The 8,711-nt window shown below is 37.5% G+C and overlaps 1 long non-coding RNA gene across 1 annotated transcript; it reads right to left on the reverse strand.

The window, feature by feature from the left end:
• Positions 1-6,415: 6,415 nt before the first annotated feature.
• On the reverse strand, positions 6,416-8,159 carry LOC145459618 (uncharacterized). The gene is made up of 3 exons (XR_013921485.1): positions 8,036-8,159; positions 7,590-7,709; positions 6,416-6,818 (listed from the first exon to the last, which is right to left on the reverse strand). It is a non-coding gene; the product is annotated as an uncharacterized LOC145459618 (long non-coding RNA).
• Positions 8,160-8,711: the final 552 nt, after the last annotated feature.

Consider the following 8,711-nt stretch of genomic DNA (forward strand, 5'->3'; position numbering starts at 1 on the left):
AAAACAGGCTTGTCGATATGCCATCCGCAATAAGAATGCGTCAAATCTGATAGCCGAGCTTTAAGAGCATTGTCCGATTTATGACGAGTGTCATCCGAAAATATTCGGGTTCATTTCAATATGAATATAGGCTTTTCGAAGTACAGAACTTCAATATTGCAGCAAACAATACGTTCATATTGCCATACTTATTCCACTGGAAGCTTTTCGACTGGCTCTCTTCAGCAGTGAAAGCTAGTAAATGAGGTTAACCCCGAGTCATATTAACTTCGAAATCTTTACTACCAGCAACGCGTAAGAGAGCCAGTCGAAAAGCTTCCAGTGGAATAAATATGACAATATGAACGTATTGTTGCTGCAATATAAATATACTATGCAATTGTGTATTGAAGTACTACCTCCAAGAAGCTGTTCAAATAGTGGTTATGTTAGATCACGGGGTAAAATGGATTTCGTTGCGAGGTTTCAATCCCTGCATTGGGACAAATTAGGAAATACTTCGGAAATTTTTTATTTCAAACGACTGTTCACTAATGTGATGAGACTGACACCTTCAAATCGAGAAGGTTTCGCAGACATTACAAAGTCACCCTGATTGACGTTACTATCTCCATATTTTTATTTTTTGGAATCAGCATACCAAATTTAGCCTGAATCAGGTGCAAAATCGAAGTCAACAAATTTTCGTTTAAAATTGTTACCCAGTATTATGGTTTGATATTGAAGACTGTTGTCAAGTTGTCGCGAGTTGTTGCGTTGCGCGACTAACTGCCGAGGTGTCTGTGCATTGTCGATATTGTCTTTTCAAATAAAATGAGACCATTTACTAACTAGATTTGGAACGATTCCTGGTCGAATATCTTTGAGATCTTTGACGGTACGAACGACGTCAATTTTGTCTTCCGCCTCCAGTCTTGCTATTATGTTCGCAACTGCTATGAAGATGCCCGTTCTTTTCAAACCGTCGCTAAAATTTGTAATATGAGAACTTATATATGTATAGCATATAGCTTCTGCTTAGACCAAACAGAAGAATTTTCCTTGCATATTACAAGAATAATCTCGCAGGACGGTTTTGATAGACAATTTAGGAATGTCAATGAACACGTGTTTGTCTTAAATGATATTGGCTTTATTCATAAAGTTATGGATGAATATTCTGTATAGCATACGAAATCAGCAGTATAGTAGGCCAATAGACGATATGAGATTTATATCCTGTCACAATGTACACTCACGTGCAATGGACCAATACCGTTGCTTCCTTTGCATAGCTACTAGTAACGGTGCGATTGATGAAGTCGATCAGCAGTTCAGAATGCTCGGGGTCTCGATGAACACTACCGGTCGTTTAAAATGTGTCAATGCAGTAAAACAATCCACGCGAGCCACATTCTGTAAATTGATACTCCCTAAAAATTAGGTTCGTTTCGAGACATAGATAAAAAAAGAGCTTACTAAAATATTCATGACGGGCATATGAAGAAAGAAAACGAATCGTAACAGGATTAATTCGGGTGTCGATAATGGCTGGTAAAATATACGACTAAAGTATTGAAGTAAACTACAATCATTTGCATCTTATTGAAATCATCTCGGAAATTTGGATTTTACTTACATCAGTTATTGTCAAGTCTTTTTGAATTCAGAACGTCAAACTCATTAAGAAGTAGAAGTTCTCCGTTTCCGCTAAAAACATAATATTTGAAAGTAAGCAAATTATATTTGCAATCAGTGGGCGATGAAATGCTCCCGACACAACTTGAGAAACATTGATGTTGGGTTTCGAAAGTCGGATATGAACACAACTAATTGTCGTAGTTCATGTAAGTTTAGTGGCTCCCAAACAGGGAATATTCCTCCTAGGGGGATTTGGAATTTGGCTTTAAGTTTGGGAAGGCAGGTACACCACTTATCACCAAACTTTTTATTTTGAAGAACAGTTTTGTATGCGACTATTTATTTATTCCATCATATATATATATTATATAAGTAAGATTGATTCATTTTGCTTGCTTCCTACCTATAAGTATGTTCTGGTACTGTTTGAAATCCTACGTTTTCGTAAACCATCAATGTTTTTGAAACTATTCAAAGTCAGCATATGCCTGGTCAGTAGGATCGTTAGGTCTAAATTTTCTACAGAGTAGAAACTTTTTTGCAACCTGAAATTCGTTTATATCGTATCATTTGTCATTTTACAGCTTGTAGCCTACCGCTGTAGACGGCCCATTGTCTGCTCATTGTGAACATTCAAATGAAACATACGTTGACATGGCGTTATGTTCAAAGTACCGCAATATCCTAACTCAGTGGTTCTCAACCGGGGGTCCGCGACCATTATCAGGGGGTCCGCGAACCCTCAACATTTGTAAATGATTGTTAACCTAATTTTCATTTTTTTAATAGGAAAAGCACGAGACGGTTTAGCCTAATAATTGTTAAAACGTTAGGACTCGCATCATTAAATTTGTCTTCTGAGGTGAGATATCCGACGGTGCAAACTAATTGTAATTGTTAAATTGCTAATAGCCTGCCTATGCAAAGATGTTGCTGTCTAGCGATGTTTTGTTGGGGCTTGTGGAAAATGAAATGTCGGAGATAGCAAGGTCAAACAGGGTGGCTTCGAAATCTTTGCAAAACATTTTAGATTTTTTCAGTTTCAGCAAATTAGTAAATAGTCGTTTGAAATATAAGTTCCAGAATTTCTTTTTTAATCCCTCTCAATGAAATCCATTTTCGCCATGAAATCCATTTTCTCCCGTGATATGGCCTGTGTTATAGATAGAAAAGACTAGGCTGGACGTGATATGTTCAATAACAAATCACACCAAAAGCTGTCGTCGGAAGCCTTACGCGTTAATATTACATTATCCACCAATATATATCTGTGGAAATGGATTTTCGATCGGCACTCGTTCATATCAAATCGCAGACCTGGATTTTGAAGACAATCAACGTAAAATTCGCTTAGACATAATGAAAATTTACCCAATTTTTATAGATATCCCGCGACTTTATTTTCAAGAAAAGTCATTTTGTGGCTGTTTATCACTAGACTACAATTAATGTTTATACAAGAAAGATGACGTCTGCACGATAATGGAACTAATCTTCAACAAAATCTTGTGGGAGTCCGCGGGGGTCGTTGACAGTCGAAATGGGGTCCAGGAAGATAAAAAGGTTGAGAACCATTGTCCTAATTGAAGAAAGACTGCGTGGACATTGCGTGGTTCTTATATCAAGAAGCGCATGATGAAAATTGTGATGTTGACAACATTATCATAATGAAGTAATACGGTGTGTCACCTGCAGTGTACGCACAACTTCAGTGTTGCCAGCCAAAAACTGCCGCTGCTGAACGTTTTTTCTCCATTCTTGGCAAGCTACTTAGTAAACACATACACTTTTTAATCGAGAATGTGAGAAAGTATCATGAAGACAATTTGAAGATAATTTGTGCAATTCTAACATTATGTAGGAAAACACCTATTTTGCATAAGTTAGGTCAAAATTTGGTCAAAATTAAATTTTATAAGGTAAAAATTGTCAAAAATTTGACTTTTTAGGTTAAAATATTCCATTTTAGGTCAGAACAATTTGCCCTACTGATCACAAATATAAACATATCCAATTTGATCGAAATAATTCATAATCATCGGAAGCGAAAGCGGAAGCCTTAATTGATTTTAAACCTACAGCTACCGGATGGTGAAAAACACAACTCAAATGACGATCTATTTCGCTTCAATTATATATTTGTACGAGAGCAGTACACATCTCTCTCCAATGGAAGGCACCGTATTTTGTGATTTTTATTCAATTAGGGGAGATGTGGTACCGATGGATCAAAAATTGGAAAATGATCGCTGGCCCCGAAATGTTCAGCCGAAAACAGCAGATCTTTTGCTGGCTCAGCACTTTGATACAAGCTCTACCTATCGCGCACATATACATGAATATCCGTCTCTTCAAAAAATATTTATGGACTTTCAAAATTTGTTGCTCGAACGTGTCATCGGTCCCCACCCGGTGGGTCCAATGACACACGACCCGGGGACCTATGACACATATACCCTGAAAAACTCAAATGTGACTACTTTTTTTGCTCAATATTATAATCTAAGCTGCAGCAAGCCAAAGAAGAATGTTTGGTCGCAACTGTCAAAAAATAGAATAAATATGAACTCAAATGTTGTCATAAAATCACGTTTCGATTTAGGCTCGAACTTATAAATTTGTGGGTACATACATATTGCCCGAAAATCGACAGTGTGACATCAAAATACCTTGTTATAGCGATAAAACATCATATGCAATTATTACATAAAGATTTTCTGTACGTAGGCATGTTTCATTTGTTTCATGATTAGTATGCTTGATTATTTTGCTTGATTTGGCTATTGTATCATCGGTCCCCACCCTACGAATTTTATACATGAATCGAAAAAAAGTCCACTCAAGGAAAGTACTGAAAAAAATAATAGGTGCCATTATATAGCCTGATACAAGCCCTACACTTCGCAATAAAAATGATTGCTGGTTTGTTCGTGTTGAAGGTTACAAAGAAAAATGTATATGTCGATCTAAATTTAGTTTGGACCCCCCAAAACAAAAATCATCTGTGAAAGACCCCGTATGTCGCGCACGTCGAATTTTTTTGTATGTGAGGAAAGATTTTGCCAGCATGCAATCGTAGACAAGATCACCGACTGTAATTATGGAATTATCATAGAGAATTTTCAAAGTATTTTCGGTCCCAGTGATCCATCGGTACCACATCTCCCCTATGTATACATAAAATAGCAATAATTTAATAAATGCAATTCTTTCGGTTTGGTTCGTCCGCATCATCGGGTCATCTCATCGCAGTCGTTGTCGAAGTCGTAATAGAAGTCGTAGTAGAATCCGCCGCTAATTTTAGTCGTAATTTAATCGTTATTGATGGTTGGTGGATAATTATGGTTGGTATTCAGGGAGGGGTATTGTTGGGGGAGTGATATGGGTTGGGAATATAGGATGGCATAGGTTGTAGGTGAAATGGTAGAGTTTTGTGGGTCGAAAAAACTTTAGTTGATTGGGCCAGCATATATTTGCAGTTGATTTTACTTCTTATATCGTTGATGCGTTGGTTAGTGTTGTGGGCGTAGTCGAGTGCATTTTTCCATTCCCACACTAAGGTTTTGACGTTCAGAAACTATTTATTATTGGCGCAGCTTCTGGTTCGTCGTATAAATTGCGCTTGATTTCGTCCAGTGTAGCGTCGATAGCCATTTGCAGGTCTATGTCTATTGTTCCCGATCTTGTATGATATTTGATAATTCATTAACGTTAATCGACTTTGGTTCCAATAGATTTGTAATCCATTCTGTTTCGAGAATTGTTGCGTTTGTTCTTCTTCTTATTATTATTCGACTTTTTCGGATGGCTGCATGCAGTTCCTCTGGTAGTCACTCTATCGCTCTGTCCATGTTTCATCGTCTCATCACAGCTGTTTGTCTGTTTATGAGGTTTATAAGGTTTCATATTCGACTGCTTTTAGATGACTGGCTTTAGGATAGTACACAAATCAATTGAATGCCCAACTTTACATTGGCTTTGAGCATTGAGGTGTAATTGCAGAGAAAGCAGTCTGCAGCAGCTGTTTGAGGTAGTCATCGTTCAATTTCCGGCGATATTATTTTTGACTATTTTGTCAAAACGTGATTCACATACATAAGTTGATCATGATAGAGAAACGCTTTTTCTGGAAATTGATTATCAAGTTGGGATACTTTCCCTATGGAACTTGACTCCGAAATTCAAGAAAGTCTTCAATTTTAAATAATTGCGTGAGCTCGATATCTGACTGCAGGTCTAGCAACTCAGGTTGAAAATTACTACGGGCAGTGGCCACATTAACTGCAGTAGGATTTGAAAAGATTTTCATCGTGACCACAAAAGCAAGCATTCCTTCAGTTCGGTGGTTGAGCTCATCAATAAAGTTGCTGATAAGCATTTTGTAAGCATCCAATGATCCATTTGTTTGATGGTCAGATCCTGTTTGAAAATCTGTTGTAACACCATCTGCACTTGTGTCTGGTGGTGAGCTGATTTAAATTTGAGTGCCAAACCGGACGCAGTTCAGTGTGAGCATACTTTTTGGCGTGAGTTGAGTAACAAAATATTTGATGACTCGGTACTAGACAGCAGAAGAATTGTGCTGCACCCTTAATTATAGACTTCAGATTCCAAGCCAAGCAAGGGTGACTTTGAATATGAATTGTTATAGTTAGTTACAAATTCATTTTTTAATATTTTTGTGGGATTTTCAAACGTCAATGGGAGCCGCAAGAAGGCTAGCTGGGAACCACATATGGATCTCTGAGCCGCGTTTAGGAATCACTGATTTAATGTATTCATCTCGGGAGCATTTTTATATTTTTTAATCTGGTATACTGAACACTTATACTGGTACTGCTAGGGATCTGTACAGTATTAATCCGTCTCATCCTTGTATTGACGCTGATTGACGCATAGGTGTTGATTGAAAACCCAGATGTATTTATACAAACCACCTTCAAATATATATACATATAGTTTATTGGCGGTGCGCTTTCGATTATCTGATATAGGCTACTGGCCTGATAACTAAATATCCCAAGGTTATGATACAATGACACCTGGAAAAGTATGTTTTAAAATTGGTACTGTCTTACTGCTGCAATTTCTTCCGTCGTATTCTGGTCGACAATCGCATCTGTACAAATAATCTGTGTGGTCGTTTACACATTTCGCCCCATTTTCGCATGGATTGTCATACGCCTCGCAATATCCCTCTGTAAAAAGTTATTGAATATATGAAAGACTATTATAATTCAAGGATATGGTATTAAGTCATAAATATGTATGTAGATATATGGTGGTTTATGCTGTACTTCTTAAGCTATATAGTATATATACGGACCGTGGCCTTCCGGCTGTTCCGCTTTATAATATATAATTGTATTAAATTGTCTGGAACACTTCGATTGGTCCAAATTCAGGTACTGCCTGACTATATTTTATAACGAGTCAAAAGAATAACAAAAATTATTTTCCGATTCAAGATCCGGTTTCACCCAACCTAATATCTCCATGTTTATTGCTTAGCTGTGATGTTAACATTGGTACATTTAACGTTGGTACTAACTAAAATGGTTATACGTTCAGACGACCCCAAGTCTTACCTTACAGAATCTTGCTTGTGAAAGTCGGGGAAATGTATCACAATATCTAAACACATTTTCGAAATAGGATGCACACGCACAGTCATATGTCAGTTTTGTTACTCGCGACGATGCACTATGTAATTCCATACCTAGCCAACTCCGATTAACTGCTAAAAGTATGTTTAATCACTCGAACAAATATCCTCTTTCAAACTTCTTGCTCAAGTGAATTTCAGACCTTCATTTGTCACTTCTACCCGTAGTAGCTTTGCCATGATGCTTTGCAAATTGATACTTCGAATCATAATTCAGTGTAAATTTCATATTTTGCTTCTTCTACACGTGGACTATCTCTGGGTGCATCGTCTCAATGAAACTATCAATTTCCTATATGCCTACCCGTACAATTCGTTCCGTAATATCCTGTGTTACAGTTGCAATTATAACTTGTTGTTCCAATATCACTATAGCAATCTCCGTTATTATTACAGGTATCCGGGTTTACCGTGCAATAATTGGCTGTAAAATAAATTATTTGGCGAGTGATTAATTATGTGCTTATTTGCCTAAAGACTCTGACATTCCAGTTGCGACGAAGAACAATAATTGATATCATTGAATTTGAGGAAATATTTCTTAAGCTGGATTAGAATGATAAGTAGCACACAAATAAACATGTCCATTTTCGGTACGTAGTCGATTTGTATCTGCGATCCGAGATCTAACTCCATTGAACGCTCGCTCAACGACCAATTTGCCATTGCGAAATCTCATATTAATAGATTGATCCAAAGAACGTGTTAAGTTTTCAGCTCTTGTGTTGAATATAAGGCTTAAATACCTACCTGTACAGTTAATTCCGTAATATCCTAGGCCGCAGCTGCAGTTGTAACCTGGTATTCCGAGTTTGCTATGACAAGTTCCATTATGTTTGCACGTATCTGGATAAGCCGAGCAAGAATTATCTGTGAAGTAAATTTCTCAGTGAAACCAATCTTGCATACCAGTATGTTTACCGCCAAATGGATATATACGATATATAGTTTTATCATGAACTTTACATATGGCATTAATCAATTTGGGAGGGGCTATTTAAAATGTTGGTTATTAACGGGGAAACTCTCTATTGCTGTATATAAACATGTAGGCCTACCCAGCTCTGTTGACGAATATATACATTTACCCGTGACAGAAGGTCGAAAAATTGGGTGATCGGGCATTAGAGCTGACAATGTGACTTCATATTGGTGATGCAATAGCAGGGATTTTCAACCAATGGGCTGTGGAGCATTATGGGATGGGTCACGGAGCTATCTAGAACAGACCTGGGCAAAGTAGGGCCCGCGAAGCTATTCTGTGCGGCCCGCGAAAGGTTGCTTAGAATTCAAAACATAAAAACTTGCTTTTTAAATGAATAAAACCATAGGCTGTATCTACTGAGCAGGAAATTCGTATAGTTTGAAGCCTGTTCATAAATAATCCACGATTACGCTGCCTATGTACCTCATATGCGTAATCCAG

The sequence above is a fragment of the Botryllus schlosseri genome, unplaced genomic scaffold, assembly GCF_051294905.1.
Source record: "Botryllus schlosseri isolate E-star unplaced genomic scaffold, Bs_hap1 Bs17a, whole genome shotgun sequence".
Lineage (NCBI taxonomy): Eukaryota > Metazoa > Chordata > Ascidiacea > Stolidobranchia > Styelidae > Botryllus > Botryllus schlosseri.